Source organism: Rhyacophila brunnea, unplaced genomic scaffold (genome assembly GCF_057557595.1).
Source record: "Rhyacophila brunnea isolate RB1 unplaced genomic scaffold, BYU_Rbru_1.0 scaffold_20, whole genome shotgun sequence".
Taxonomy (NCBI): domain Eukaryota; kingdom Metazoa; phylum Arthropoda; class Insecta; order Trichoptera; family Rhyacophilidae; genus Rhyacophila; species Rhyacophila brunnea.
In genome coordinates this window covers 35,608,476-35,624,083 of record NW_028232860.1, presented here as the reverse complement: position 1 = coordinate 35,624,083, position 15,608 = coordinate 35,608,476, and the positions used below count along the sequence as shown (strand labels likewise).

The window sequence follows — 15,608 nt, the reverse complement described above, 5'->3', positions numbered from 1 at the left end:
CATATCCCTCGGGCATTTATTTGCAGAGTGAGAAACGGGGGTAGCAACCCTCCACTCTCCCTGCCTGCCCAGGCGTCCATCCCTGCCGCCTAAAGTTCCACTTACAATGCGGCGGACGCCCTTTGCAAAAGAGCCGCCATTATTCTGATCTCCGTGTATTTGTGATCACGCGCGTGAAAGTTTGCAGGTGTGGGTGAGTTTTATTGTATCCATGAGAGTGAACCTGAGTTTGGTGGGGTGGGTGTGCGCGTATGTGTAGGTGGCCGGACGTGACGTCGAAAAGTTTTCAGAGGAAATGGTCGCGACTTGAACGCTTGGTTCTTCCGGTTAACAAAATTTTATGTTCAAGATAAACTGCAGGTATATATATATGTTATATATCCTAGGTAGTTACTTGGCAGAATTATTTTTCTTCCACATTGTATTTTATTTAGGTGCCTACCTATACCTAATTGATAAATGTATTGTTACGTCATCGACAAACATAGATGCTCAACCAAAAAACAATTATGTATGGCAATATTGACATAGGTATGCCTTCCTACTAGCAAAATAATTATATTAACTAAGTAGGTAGATACTGATGCCTTCCTTTTTAGGCAGCTTCTAAAAACAAGCCATAATAAGCGTTTGGCGGCCAAGTAATTGGAAATTACTAATATTAAGTTTATTTTTTATATGTAAAATAATTATTTGAAATAATAAACACTTTAAAATGTTTAGTTACCTACTTATACGTGCCTAAGTTTTATTAGTACTTATCTACTTATAGGTAAATATTTATAAATATTTGCTAGTTTGTTCTAACCAGCGGTGATTGTTTTTGATACAGATGACGCAATAGCTTCATCAGGAGATTTAAAAATGGGCCTTGAAACAGTTCAAACCAATCATATAATAAATGTTCAATTATATCATTATCTTACCTCTGTGTCACTAAACGCGCCACTGGTTCTAATAACGTGTCGTTCCATCAAGATTTAACAATTGGTTTAAGGCTTGTAATTACGTGTCTAGAGCGTGGCTGCTCAATTTTGGGAAGGTACGACCAATCTTTCCGAAACTTATATAGGTAGGTAACGTCGTTAACACGAAATCGTGGGACAGACAGCTATGCTAGAATATACTGCTATGCATTATAATATTAAAGATATTCGGAATTCTGCACCTAACTGTCTCAATTTTCAAATAAATACCGTTCTCCGTTACAAATATTGATTATGAATTACGCCTTATTGTAGTCTCCTGAACATACCTATATCTAATATCACTGGATAAGAGGGTTTCATTCTAATTCTAATCAGTATCCAAAAAAATATAATAACATCTGTGGGTCTATTCTATACTTATCAAACACTAAATTGATAAATAGTATCAAACTTAGGGTAGGTTTGTATCAAAATATTAGCATTTATTGTAACAATTACACGAAGCTGGTTTTTATTGTTGCAATAAGTGCGATATTTTAACAGCAGCAAGATAGGTGCTGTTAAAATATAGCACTTATTGCAACAATAAAAACCAACTTCGTGTAATTGTTACAATAAGTGCTAATATTTTGATACAAACCTACCCTAAGTTTGATAATATTTATCACTTTATCACTTTAGCGGTCGATAAGCATAGAATAGACCAACTGAAACTATAGAGTCATCTACCTTCGTCTATACCTACCTATATTTAAGAGAGTTTAGAATAAAAACTTTGTAGTCAACATTTTTCTATCTGATGAGGCTACGCGGCTACGACCTCTACTGCGCTTGGGGCAATACTTTCTTTCAATAAGATACCAATACTAGGTATCAATACATTTTCTTTCGATATGACTTCCCTATCGGTAGTGTCTCAAAACATATAAACTCCGGCCAACATTTCTTGTCATAGGCTAATTTTAAATTCCTTTAGGGTTTCCCAAACTTTTCCTTCGATGGAACACTTTGCAAACCCTGAAATTTTAATAGAACATCTTGTTTGTTTTATCGGGTTGGTAAATAATACATACTTAATAAATAATTAAAAAAATGATAAAAAGGATATATATTTGAAAAAAATCTTCTTCTTGGTCGTTCCCTCGTGTCTGAGGATCGTGAATACCTTGAAATGTCATCTTTTGAGCGACCAAAACTTTCCACCCCTCTCTATCCTCTGCTCTTCTCAGGGAGACTGAAGGCTGCCCCCAGTCAGCTCCTTCACTTGGTTTTCTTTGGTTTGTTTTACCTGGAGGCTACACATACAAATATACTAAGTGAACGAGGTTCTTAATGACTTTGATGATTTTGGGTCATTGAATTAAAAATCATCTTGACATCAGGCATATTATTAGAAACTTGAATTCTTGGTACTTATTTGGTGTGGCGTCGAGCCTGTTCCTGGACTTTGACTTCATTGCAGCATAATAAGAAAATCGTGCTTTGCATACTTAATATGTCGTAGTAAATGGAAGAAAAACAGTAATAGCTTGTTTTGACATACTGGGTACTCTTCTGATAAATTCGCGGAACACATATTCACGATCCGCGGAACATAGTTTGGGAAACCTTGCTAATATGCTTGTTGACGTCTTGCATTGTGTTGCGTTAAAAAATGCATTGTCTACTTAACTGAAAATGTAAAGATATCATTATGCAGTTTTATATTAGCTTTTGGTATGTAATTGGTTTATATTTTATTTGTTATTGTTTCATAGTTGAAAGATAAAAATGATTGATTCTAATACCCTTTAATACCCTTATGCCAGAAACCTTGGATAATAATTGTGGTATATATTTACCAGTTAGGTATATAATAAATAATAACGAATACTTATATTAATGATAATAATATAAGGTAAATTATATTGTTTATATCGAGTATCGACTATTAAAATAAAATTATTGAATTTATGCTCACACCAACACTAAAAAGAAATTCAAACTGATTTCAGATGTTGCGGAGTTTTTCTACTGATAATGATGCTGGTGCCACAAAAACTGACTAACTACACCACCGTCAACACTTCCTGATGGAAGAATTATTTTTCAAAGAAACAAAAGAAAAATTTCAAGGTATACCTACATCAAATTTGCACACGTGGTGGTTTAATTAGTGAAGCAGCCTTTAAAGAAGCCGTGGATCACTGATTTACGTAATCTCGTTGTTTGGTAAAAATGTATTTTGTATTGTGTATTTTTCAAAGATGTGGGTACCTATCCATATTATGATAAACTTAATATTTATATCGTTATTATATCCACTATGACTATTGTCATGTTACATTTCACGTGACATGTCTACTTTTCAAACGCAGATATTAAATAAATAATGTTAATTTAATTAACAATAAATTTGGCACAACCTTGTTAAAAGTATGTGTCAACCTTGTTTCTAAAACAATGACGGTTAAAAACTAGGCCAATAAGGTTTCTTACCGCCTTTTTGAAAGCGTCATATCAACAAATAACTTATTTCCGCCCAGAAGATTTCACTCCAAGATTAGATTCAGTTCAGATCGGACGTACTCGGTTAACATAATAGAAACAGTTTCAACGCAGAATGGCGCTTCTTCTTTCGGACGGAAAGATAGAAGACAAGATGAGATTCCAGCCATCACACTTAAAGCTAAGTAATAATTACCATCTTACAACAAAAACTCTAATGTACTGTACCAAGTGAACGCTTCTCATTTTTGTATTAGAATTTTAATATGTTTCCGTATCATTTTAAATTTCAATGTAAATTGTTAGTGTGTAATTAAATGACACTTTTCACGATTAGCTGTGTTCTTATTTTTATATTGTTATATTTAATTTGTAAATACACAACTTTTAAGGCGCCCAAAAATTATAATTTAATATTTAAACGAGTTTACAAATGATATTTTATTTGAGGTAGATAAATGATTTATAAAGCATTCTTTACACAGGGTTAAGTTGGCAGAAAGCCGAATCTTATACGCTGTGAGATTAATAGTACTAAATATTTCATGTTTTATTGATTGAATTAGCTGGCACTCCATGTTTAATAATTGTGCATTACAATTATTAAACTTCTTTTACTATTATCATTCGAACGATACAACTATTTACATTTTATACACCTTACCAATTTTTTTAATATGACACTATAGAGCAGTGTTTCCCAAACTTATTTCTGCCAAGCCCCACTTCAACGCTGAAAAAATCTCGATGCTCCCCCTATCAAAATTTTATAATTACCAACTAATTCTGAAAAAAAAATTAATTGCTTCAAATAAAAAAATACACATAGGCAATATCTACTATTTTTAATTTAACTTTTGTAAGAAAATATTTATTATATTATGGTACATGTACTTAGGTACAACTCGGAAGACAAATAGTGCGATCTTTGTGCTATATTTTGTCTTCAAATGATTATCAAGATGACCTTTTTGTCCCCAAAATATTCAAATTGCCCCCCGATGGCCCGTACGCCCCACGTTAGGAATCACTGTATTATAGTGATATTAGATAGATCTTCTTTCAAACCATAATATTTGAGAGTTCAGTTCACGCCAATATGGTTTGCCTTTTGAATGAGTGTTTAGTCCAGAACAAGAGTCTAATTAGTTAGGTAAATGATTAACAACTATTCGTCATAAAAAAGATCGAAACAAGTTTGTTTACTGAAAGCTAGGAGAGAACTGCGGCAATTTTCATAGCCGATTTCGGCAAAATTTGTAAATTGAAGAAGATAACCTAACCTAACCTAATCTAACAAATAATCCAGTATGTTTATCAACTATTTTCAAAACTTATTTGATACTGGCTTCTAATAAACAGACAATAACCAATAGGTCTACTCTGTATAGATAGAACTAAATACCTTCACGTTTAGGAACGATCGTGGTTTTCAAAATAGCTTGAATAAAAGAGATTTATGAAATTTTACGTGGCTTATCACTGTTTAATTGAATTGTTCCTATTTATATAATTAGGTAAGTTTATGGATTTAGTAGAATATGTACTTACAGATACTGCCAAGATATTTATATGAACAATCATAAAATTATGTCAAACATGTAGGTACGTGATTCGTTTCGAAAATATAAAATGAAGCTTTCGGCTGTAAACAAACTGCCATGTTTCAATTTAACGTGTCCGGGAACTTGTACGCATGCAGTTCGCCGTATCACACTTCACTGTGAAATGTTGTATCGAAAATATATGGCCGTATAATAAGGACCGTCCATCCTCTGTGGGTCGTATAGTAGGTACTGACATAAAATTCATGTCTAAATAAAACACGGTTCTTGTCAGTTTACACTACTACTTACTACACTAGGTACTTAAAATTCTGAAATTAACCGATATCCTGACTTATTTGTTAGGTTAGGTTAGGTTTTCATTCTTGAATTCATGAATTTTTGCCAAAATCAGCTATGAAAATTGAATTAATGTTCATATTGAATCTAATAAAATTGGAGACCGTATAGTATACTGTCATCTCTTTCCGATAAGAAAGCTTACGGTGAATTGTGCCAGGGTGAAATGTTTTACATGGGTACAATTTACATGTACCTAACCTCAATTTAAATCCTTCACCTAACAGAGTATTTATTTGGTTCGAATATGTCTGTTGAATAAGATTCGGGATCTTTTCGAGATATTTTGAACCATGAAAATATCTTGGGTTGATCACATTACTATTGGAGTGGTTTAAATTTAACCCGACAAAACGAGAGAGCATATAAATAGCTAGCATCAAAAACATCGTAGAAAAGCTGCAGGCCATATTTTTCTCAATGAGAACTATTATTTACTCCAACTGTTAATGCAGGTGAAGGTAGAGGATATCAGATGCATATGTGGAAGGAGATACGTAACCTCTGTCAGTGACAATATGTTGAAGGCATATAATACAACTGGCCCGGGATAGGGAGGAGTATGCAGTGTTTTTTCTATTACTAAAATTTGATAATAGCTCAGCTGAATGCAAAACCATTCTAACTCACATTTGAAATATTTTACAGAAATATTTTTTGAAAAATCCTTTTTACAGACCTACAAACTTATCTAAAGAATGGATGGGGGGGAGCCACTGTCGAAAACTATCCAACAAGGCTTGCAACTGGACAGAATGTGACATTCGAATTACGTTTTCAAAATGGCGTCCATATGGTAGTTCGTAGATCCATTTTTGACCGTTCTTTAGATAAGTTTGTAGGACTGTAAGTTATTTATTATTACAACGTTTTTCTTAGCTCGTATTCTTATTTGTCCGGCGGTTGTTTGTCTGGTACAAATCTTGCAATCGATTTTAACTAACTTCCCGACTAGCTAGACATTTGAAACTTTTAGAATTTATTAGAACACGATGCCAATGCTTTTAATACTTTTGGCCTTCTTTAAGTAGAATTGATTTAATTCTGTTTTGTATGAAAAGTTATTTCGGAAGAAATCCGTAAAAAGTAAAACTATTATTCGTTGCTATGTGGGTCCTAGCAACTAAATTATTAATATAGACACATTTATGCATCATTATTTATTTTCATCAATTGTCTTAGTAAAATATGATATACCTATACATGTGTCTATACAAGTAATAAATAATTTAATTTTGTTGTTTCAAATAACTCCCTTTTAAAGTATTTCAAATGTATATAGTTCTGCATTTAGCTGACGAAATGTTTAGTAAATTACCTACCTATTAATGACAAATGACGTCACGCATTAAGTTGGCACATAAGCAGCGCAGTACCTACATATACCTAAGTAAATGGGTACGCAGTATAAATAATCACACGCGATATTCCATTCGGGATGATCCTCCGCCCGGCGCTGCGATGGCCCTCCAAACAATTTATGGCCATTCATTTTATCTCTCCTGCTACCCTCCTGCGACCCTATCCAGCCACCACCGCCCAAACCAGAGAGCCCGACGTCCCAGACACGGTCAGTTATATCCACGCATATGCACCCACACTACGACAGTTCTCACACTCTGAGAAGGGTGGTGAACATTTTCAATTTGATTACTGTGCAAGATTTTTTTATTATCTTGCTTTTCATAGTAGATTCATATAATGCAATAATCATAGCGAAATCATTTTTTCGTAAATCTTCGATACCAAGATAATGACTGTTCTGTATACGGATGCAGTTAGGTATGTCTTGTTTATTAAGAAAGTAATTTTTTTAAAGACTTTTTGGTTCTTGTATATTTAGGGTTACATGTAAATTGTACGTATTACATTTCACCGTAGCATAGTTCGCCATGAGTTTTCTTATCGTGGAGAATTGCAGACAATAATTATGTTCAAATTTTATTAGATCCTAACCTAACCTAACCTATAAATAATCGTGTAGGTATATCTATCGGATATTTTTTTTTAATGTGAGCCAGAACCGTATTTTATTTAGAGATGAATTTTATCTCAGTACTATACGACCCAAAGAGATTAGACAGTCTTTAATATACGACCATATATTTCCGATACAACATTTCACGGTGAAGTGTGCATACGTAAAAATTTCCGGACACTTCTATTTCGTGGAGGCCATCGGTTAGGTTAGGTTTGGTTTGGTTGGGTTAAGTTTGGTTAGGTTAGGTTATCATTCTTGAATTCATGAATTCTGCCCAAATCGGCTATGAACATTGCCGCTGTTCCCGTCTGGGATGTGGATAGGTATCTACCTACTTATATTTACAAGATTTTCTCAGCTGATGTATTTTAATTGAAAAATATTATATTCTTAAATCTTGTGTAGGTACCTATCTATATATATTCAGTCTTGAAGAAAATGTAATTAAATAGTTATACTTATTTACTCATTAAACATAAAACATTATTTTTACAATGGTAATTTTCAAATGGGCTATATGGAATTAGTTGCCAGTTATGGCACGCAAACTCTAAATTCACTACAACTATCAACAACCACCATACACACCCTGGTTGCTATGATGGAACTAGAAGCTTTGGAGAGTTTATTCAAATCATCAAAAGACAACTAAAAAGTAAACGAAGAATACCAAAACTAACTTTATCGTAATTTGTTATAAGATTTATAATTCAGTGCGCCATTGGAAGGTTTATACGACTGCCTGGTTCTGTTGGTCCATATGTAGAGTTTTACCTACAAAAGTATACGGTTCCTACGATAAAACGCGTATATTTACTGGACGCTCGCAGCGGCATGCGGGGGAGGGGTAATACGGTTTGAAAAACGAGCTCTAGGCCGGCTGGCGGTGGAAAGGGGATTTTCCGAGGGGGTCGGGATGTGAGTGGGGCGGCGGGGATGGAGCTTTTTTGAACCTATGCAAAGTTGTACGTTACCCACTGGGTTCAGGGGTGGAAAAGGAGTAGGCATTATGCTAATATATAGGAAGATAATAATTAGGTATCTAATTTCAGAGCGTAAGTTATTAGGTTAGGTTAATATATATATATAGCTATCTACATTAAAGTTAAAGTCCAAACCAAATCACGCCCAGTTTTAATATGGCATATCACGAAATTCCGCATTTGGATATGAAGCATCATGATTTTTCAATGATTGGGAATATCTCAGGAGTAGCAACCCAAAATTATGGTAAAATGTGGCGCAATCAAATGTGCTTTTGACTGAGTTTACAAACAAGAATAGGTTGGAAATTGTAGGTACCTACATATAGTTAAACATGTGGTAATGTGAAATCATTAAACCAGAGAAAAATGATTTCTACCTTGAATTCAAAATAGTGGGTAGGTAGGTAGGATTGTATAAGTTAAAAGCAAAAGAATTTTTCTCCATCACTTACACGTTGAGATATTATGCCCATAAAAATAATGACATAGCTCTGAGAGGTCTTTAGTTTGGTACATTATAAGTTCTATTATATTAGATTAGAATATTATTTATTCTCAGCTACTTTGACTACCGAGGAATTAAAATCAACTTTGTTATATTAGTCTAATTTAAACATTTTAGAGAGTGACTGTTCTGCATTTCAAAAATGGAGAGAGGCTCTTTTGATTCTAGCCTACTCAATTATCATGCAATCGAATGTTGAAAAAAATAATGATTTTTATCCAACACTTCATATTTATAATGAATGTTATAGAAACTAGCAAAAGTTATAAGCAAATTCAATAATCATTTAACACTGAATTTATAGGTAGGTAGGTATAAGATTAAAAAATTAGATTACTGAAAATACTTAGTTTATATACAGCCTTAGAAACATATATACATAAGTACCTAATAGAGGAAATCCTAGAAAAATGTTGGGCCAATAGGGATTCAATTTCACATATTCCAATGCCAGGGTGAATGGTCTTAACATTTAAGGTACCGATCTGTCTAAGAGTCATGATAATTAATTCTAATAATTAGGTACCTACTTACATTATCCAAGGTGTTTTCAAATTCTGACAAAGGAAAAGCAATCAGATTTGTAATTAATTTACTAATATGATTATGTTTAGAGTGTTTAGGTTTAGACAATAGATAGCGACCATGCATTCGTAAATATTTTGTTTTTAATCAATGCTCACACCTAAGACTTAGGTACCTACACAAGAATTATAAGTGTTGAATTCTTAGGAATGAAAATACACAATTTTAAAAAACCTCAAAAATGTACTTAAATGAAAAAATTCAAGAAAATTCTTAGTTCGAGTGAGTCACAGACGAATCAGTAGCTTAAAAGATAAGAGCACACACCAGACAGTAAAAGACGCCCAGCTTGACCAAGCTGGATTCGAAATCATATCTTTCAATGTCAGTCTTCCAGACTATTGTCGGGGTGACTGCTTCCAAGATATCCTCATGTGCGCGCACACCCACCAAAATGTGTCCGCACAGATGTTTTCATCTCCCGCACAGTCCTCGCACAAACATATTGTAAAAGAAAGTTTCCTTTGACAGATTTTTGTTTTGCTCGAAAGCACGAAACCATCACATGCACAATTCTTTGACTCATTTTTCGTTGTTAGTGTTATTATTATATAAAATCACTGAAATTAATAAATAAGTACCTTAAAAATATAAGTTTTAATGAAAAATTGTATGCGTGTGTTTGATGGGTGGAGGATGGTGTAAATTTACCACACCGGGTGACACCAACCCTAGTTACGCCACTGCTCAGATGCGTTGATGATCCGCACACACAATAGAAAAATTAGAGGGAACGCCTCTGCATATTATTAAATCCGATAAATTAGTTGATTCTTACTTCAGTTATGATAGTTTAATGACGTATCAACAATATCATTTTTGATAATGGTGTTGGTAAGAAAAAAAACTATCTATTTAAATGTTCAATTTAATGTGTTCATGAGTGTTGGAGAAACAATTATCGAATTTATCATTTTATGAAAGCGACTACACCACGTCGAGTGTGAAACCTCGGCTATGTAGGTCTCTCTTGCTCTCTCCAGAGGTCTCTCGCTCACACCTCCTGCGAAAAATTCAGTCCTCCCGCTCTTCTCATACTACTTTGTCCCTCCCGCTGCCGCCGCACACCAGCGGACGTACTTTTAAAACCAGAACCACAGATTAACAAAGCAATAAGGCACAAGTGACATTTTACGCATTCATTATAATTATATACAATTCAAATAAGGGTACACAGAAATAATGGAAAGTTGGTTACCTTCTGGGTGTGGTCAAGTGTGGAGAAATATGGAATAATTACTAGTTGTTTCAGAGATTGTGTTTTTTTCAACAGTTGGGTAATACGGTATTCATTACTGTTTCACATATGTAACCGAAAAGCTTATTGTATATTGGTAATATTTAAGTGTATTCTGGAGAATTTGAATTTAGAAAAATTTATAGTCTGACTGTCAAAGTCATAAACAAAATTCGGCTTCAAAATCTTGGTCTATGGCAACTAAAAACCCATCTTTTTCTTAAAATTTTTACTTTGTCAGAAACCCAGATACTGACGTAGTTTCCATTGTTTGCTCAACGACAGTACGACTTAATTTTAAAATGGGTCAATTAAAAAAAAAAATCACAAATATATTCCTGCAGTTAAAAATGTGGTACAAGTCTGTTTACTAGAAGCCATGAGGGAATAGCGGCAATTTTCATAACCGATTTCGGCATCATTCATGAATTATTCAAGAATCATAACATAATCTAACCTAACCTAACCCAATATAAACTAAACTAACCTAACAAATAATCCAAATATTTTCTAATTTGTTTGGCGCTGGTTTCCAGTAAAGTACGAACCAAAAATGTATAATTTATAACTTTAAAAATTGTTATTATATAATATATTGTATATTATCATATTATATAATTTCAATCATTGGCAAGAGTAAATATACACTTTTAGTTTTCCCTCCAATGTACTTGTGTAATGTATTTTTAAGACCAGTGCGATTGAGATTTTATATCGTTTCGTGTAAATTTGGATGCATCCTCATGGTTTAGTCAACTCACCGATGTTTTATGATAATTCGAAATTTTGTGAGGATATGTGATATAAAGTATGTATAACATTATACTTACATAATAGTATAATACCGTACGCTACACAAAATTCTGCAAAAACCACTGTGCCGACTTCGGTAGTTGCTGGGTCCCAAAAATAAAATTTATTACGTACCTACATGAAAAGAAAAACTAAAGGCTAAGCGGGCGAGCAAGGCTGAGGTAGTTCCGCTAGATTAAGGCTATTAATTGTCCCAATAATTAACTAGGCATTATTTATTACAAGCTTATTTGAGTCACCATTATTAAAGCTGTAAACAAAGTTACACTTGAACATTCTGGCTTTGTTGTATCACTTTTATACGGAGTGCACACAATTTCACATTGCCTGCAAAAAAAGCTCAAAAGCTCGTGCGAACTGCGGCGGTGGGGGGAAACCACGCCCCCTTGCTTGCCGCCCATTGGCTCAAACTTCTAAGGTGGTGTGTATGCCGGCTGAAAAATAATGTCATGTCAGGAGCTTTTTGGCGGTGCCCTGCGTCGAGACCTCGGGGTTAGGCGATACGGGCTCACTTAGCTTGCGGAGTCGCTACGCGAAAGCTCGCTCATGCGATGAGCGCGAGGATGACATTGTTTGAATGATAAATGATAATGACATGCGATAAGATGCTTTTTATTCCACTGGCAACCACTCGATTAACAATAGTTAATGTACCCTGACTAATACACTGCAATTAGTATGAATGAGAAGAATTTATGTAGGTACATATCCATTCACAAAAAAATAACAAAATGAGACTTTAGAATTTAGACATTCTAGACTCATCTTTAGATAGTACCGACATATGGCATTAACTATCGTATCACCTAATACGGTAGAAATAAGAGAGATTCAATAGAATTTACACAAATGTAATAGGTATTTATAATTAACCGATGAGTATATAGGTATATACTTAGCTAAGTATTATTTTAAATAATTATTAATTCAGAATAAGTAGGTACCAAGGTAGGTACTTACATACTTATTTGTATTGAATGAGAAATTATGGGTGTGTAGGTACCTAAAATGTTCGTCATATGCCTATGATGGCCGAGCGGCTTAAGGCGAATCCTCTGCCTAGCAGAGGCACCTAGCGGAAAATACGAAGCTTGCAATTTGAGAATTTTTTTTTATAATTCACAATTTAAACTTATCAATTAATAAATGTGTAATTATCTGAAAACATTAAAAAGAAAAATATTTTTATAATAAAACAAAACTTACAATTCATTTTTTTTCTATACAATGTGAATTTGTTAAAGGATCCCATCTTATTTTATGGTAATATTTAATACTAAAATTTAGTTTATTAAATTTTCTATATTGTACCTACCTGTTTAATGAAAATTTTGACTTATCATAATTTTAATATTCTCCCTATTATCGGGAGAGTAGCACTACAATCACAAAGAATCAGCACCAATTTGGATAAAAAACAAATACAAAATAATACAAAAAGTTTAAAAAAAACTAAAAAAAACTATATTTGAGAGGTTTTCTTGATTCCACTGATATACCTACAATATTACCAAAAATATAAACATGTTAAAGAAGAATTCAATACCTACCAATATTTAAAGGATTTATTTGAATCAATGAGTTATACCAATCAATTTTAGTAATCAGTGAGCCTTTTTATGTGATCCTGAAAAATAGTTTGTCTCATGAAATTTAAAAAGCTTTCAGACAGTTTTTCTTAAATAAGTACCTACCTAATAAAAAATACATAAGACCTACTTACTTGTCAAATAGTGAAGTCATGATAGTCGATTTAAAAAATTAAATATAATCGAATTACAAACAAACTATCACACGTGCCGCTTTTTTATGGATTATTCGTGTAACCCACCATACCACAAGGTTTTACCCTCCGCTTCGCAATTTTTGTTACTTTTCTATTTCGCCACTGAGCGGCGCTACTAATTTTGATGTAGTTTTCAGTTTAAATTATTGTACGAATATTTTCATACCTACTATTTACAGTGGTTGCTATTTTCTCGGACTATATTTTTAATACTCATGAATAAAATCATTTCATACAAATTTATTTGTGTCAATTAATTTATTTACATATTTTTAATGAATTTAAGTATTGGTTCAATTACAAAGCTAAATTATTATAAGTATATTTATTTGACTTGCATACCTAGTTACAAATTACAAATTCACAATATCACATGAAACAAAACGAAAGGAACAATTACCTAACAGTTTACAATATTTAAACTAAAAACTGCGTTATCGGAAGAGTAAATACAAAAATCATTAATTACCTACATCAAAGTATACGTATACATATATGCATATGATGAGATAGAGAGATCTCATTTATAGAATTTAAAAATAATAATTAATTAATAACAAAGCAATTTTGGTGAGCATAGTCAAGTTATTGCCTGCCTATATATTTCTGATTTGCGTTGCATTGATTCTGCACCGCGAGAAAACAATAATATTAAGTAGGTAGGTACTGTATAAAGGAAAATACAGTTCTAATTTACACCGCGTATGTATAAGTCGGAAATTATGTACATTGCCAAATAGATTACAGAATTTAAGCATACATACCTAAAATAAAGTCAGTCGGATATAGCCATGTATACTTAGTACCTATTCATACAGTGACAAAAGTATTACAGGAATCTCAAAATAATCTTTTAAGCTTGGTTATATGTATTATATTTTACCTAACTATCTGGGATCTAAAACTTCTCTAGATATTCAAACTTTTTGTAACCTTGATTAAGTTGCTTTGAATTCAATACGTGATGTTTTTTTTATATTTTGAGTTGCAAAAGCTTTATCCGAATTTCCGGTTCTAAAAAATACAAAGTTACACAAATTTGTAATAGGAAACTGATGGAAATACCAAAAAGCTATTAATTTTCTTTTACATTAATAATGATGTACACATTAAATTTGTCCAAAGCCGCTCTTATTCAATAATTATTAAAGACAATTATGCCACATTTTACATTAGTTATGCAGATACCTAATCTACCTTTATGATTAAAATAGCTTTCTTTTGTTTGTCTTTATAAAGATTTTTTAGTAATCAGGTAAGTACCTAAATAGGTAGATGTACCGATAGTAAATGTAAAAACAAAACATGGTTGTGATCTTTGCTAAATACCTCCAGGCAGCTAGGTATAGCTAGGCATATCATATATACAGGTATTATACCTATATAAGATTATTATTAATAATTATAAAAAAAAAGTTAAATACTAGTTCCATAATAATTAGGTACATCATAAGAAGTGGGTAGGTAGGTAATACCTACACTCATAATTCTAGGAAAGTTTCCGACGGCTGGTGAAAATTGGAGACATAATTATTTTTCAACGTCTTTATGACCAAATTGGTTATTAATATTTTAAATGTTTTATAAAAAAATACTTACAGTTATTTACTAATCAAAAAAAAAATTGATACTCGAGGCAAGCTGGCAAAATAATTTTTATTTATGTCAGATAAAAGAGATGTTATTAAAAGTTTTATTTAATTAATTATTTTAGATTATTAGGTCGGTGACTTATTTGGTGTAGAACACTCATTCGGAAATATAATATACCTAATAATATTATAAAGTTCGAATCCCATTTGGTGGGTAAAAGATTTTTTTGTATCTTCTAATAGGTAAGTTGTTTATAAAAAAAATCATAATTATTATTTTGATAGTTTTAATATGTAGTAGTCATTATATTATTATGGTGGTAGGTATTGATATATATTGAATTTTGGCAGTTTCCCAATACGTTTTTCATGGTGTCTGTCTACGTAAGCCGTAAACGTAAACCAAAGAATAAAATAATCATCGATATACCTACCTAATAAAACTGTCGTCAGTCTACTTTGTAGGTTGAAATATTCTATTTAGATTTTTATTGAATAGGCACTAGTATTTTTGTAGGTATATCAGATAGACATTTTTGTATATTATTGTACCAATTATGTGTAGGTACCTTCACTACCTATAGTATTTCCATTAAATATTTTTTTTAAATTGTAAACTGGTGGCTCTTGTGGTCTAGTCACTAGTGCGTAAAGCACCACAGGACTCCGATTCGGATTCCCGGTGAGGTTACAATAATGGAGTTTTCTCAAAACCTGGATGTTTAAATGATAGTTTCGTTTCTACTACTGAACTACTGTTTCACTACACTACCATTAGTGAGCCTCATAACTTGTTGTAGTGT

At 32.7% G+C, this 15,608-nt stretch overlaps 1 long non-coding RNA gene across 1 annotated transcript in view; it reads left to right on the top strand.

Annotated features, from left to right (window-relative positions):
• Nucleotides 1-2,923: 2,923 nt before the first annotated feature.
• The window catches only part of LOC147071598 (uncharacterized), a 55,823-nt gene continuing 43,138 nt past the window's right edge, over nucleotides 2,924-15,608 (top strand). Inside the window, exon 1 of the long non-coding RNA XR_015070847.1 lies at nucleotides 2,924-3,044. This is a non-coding gene — a long non-coding RNA (uncharacterized LOC147071598). The remainder of the gene's footprint in view (nucleotides 3,045-15,608) is intronic.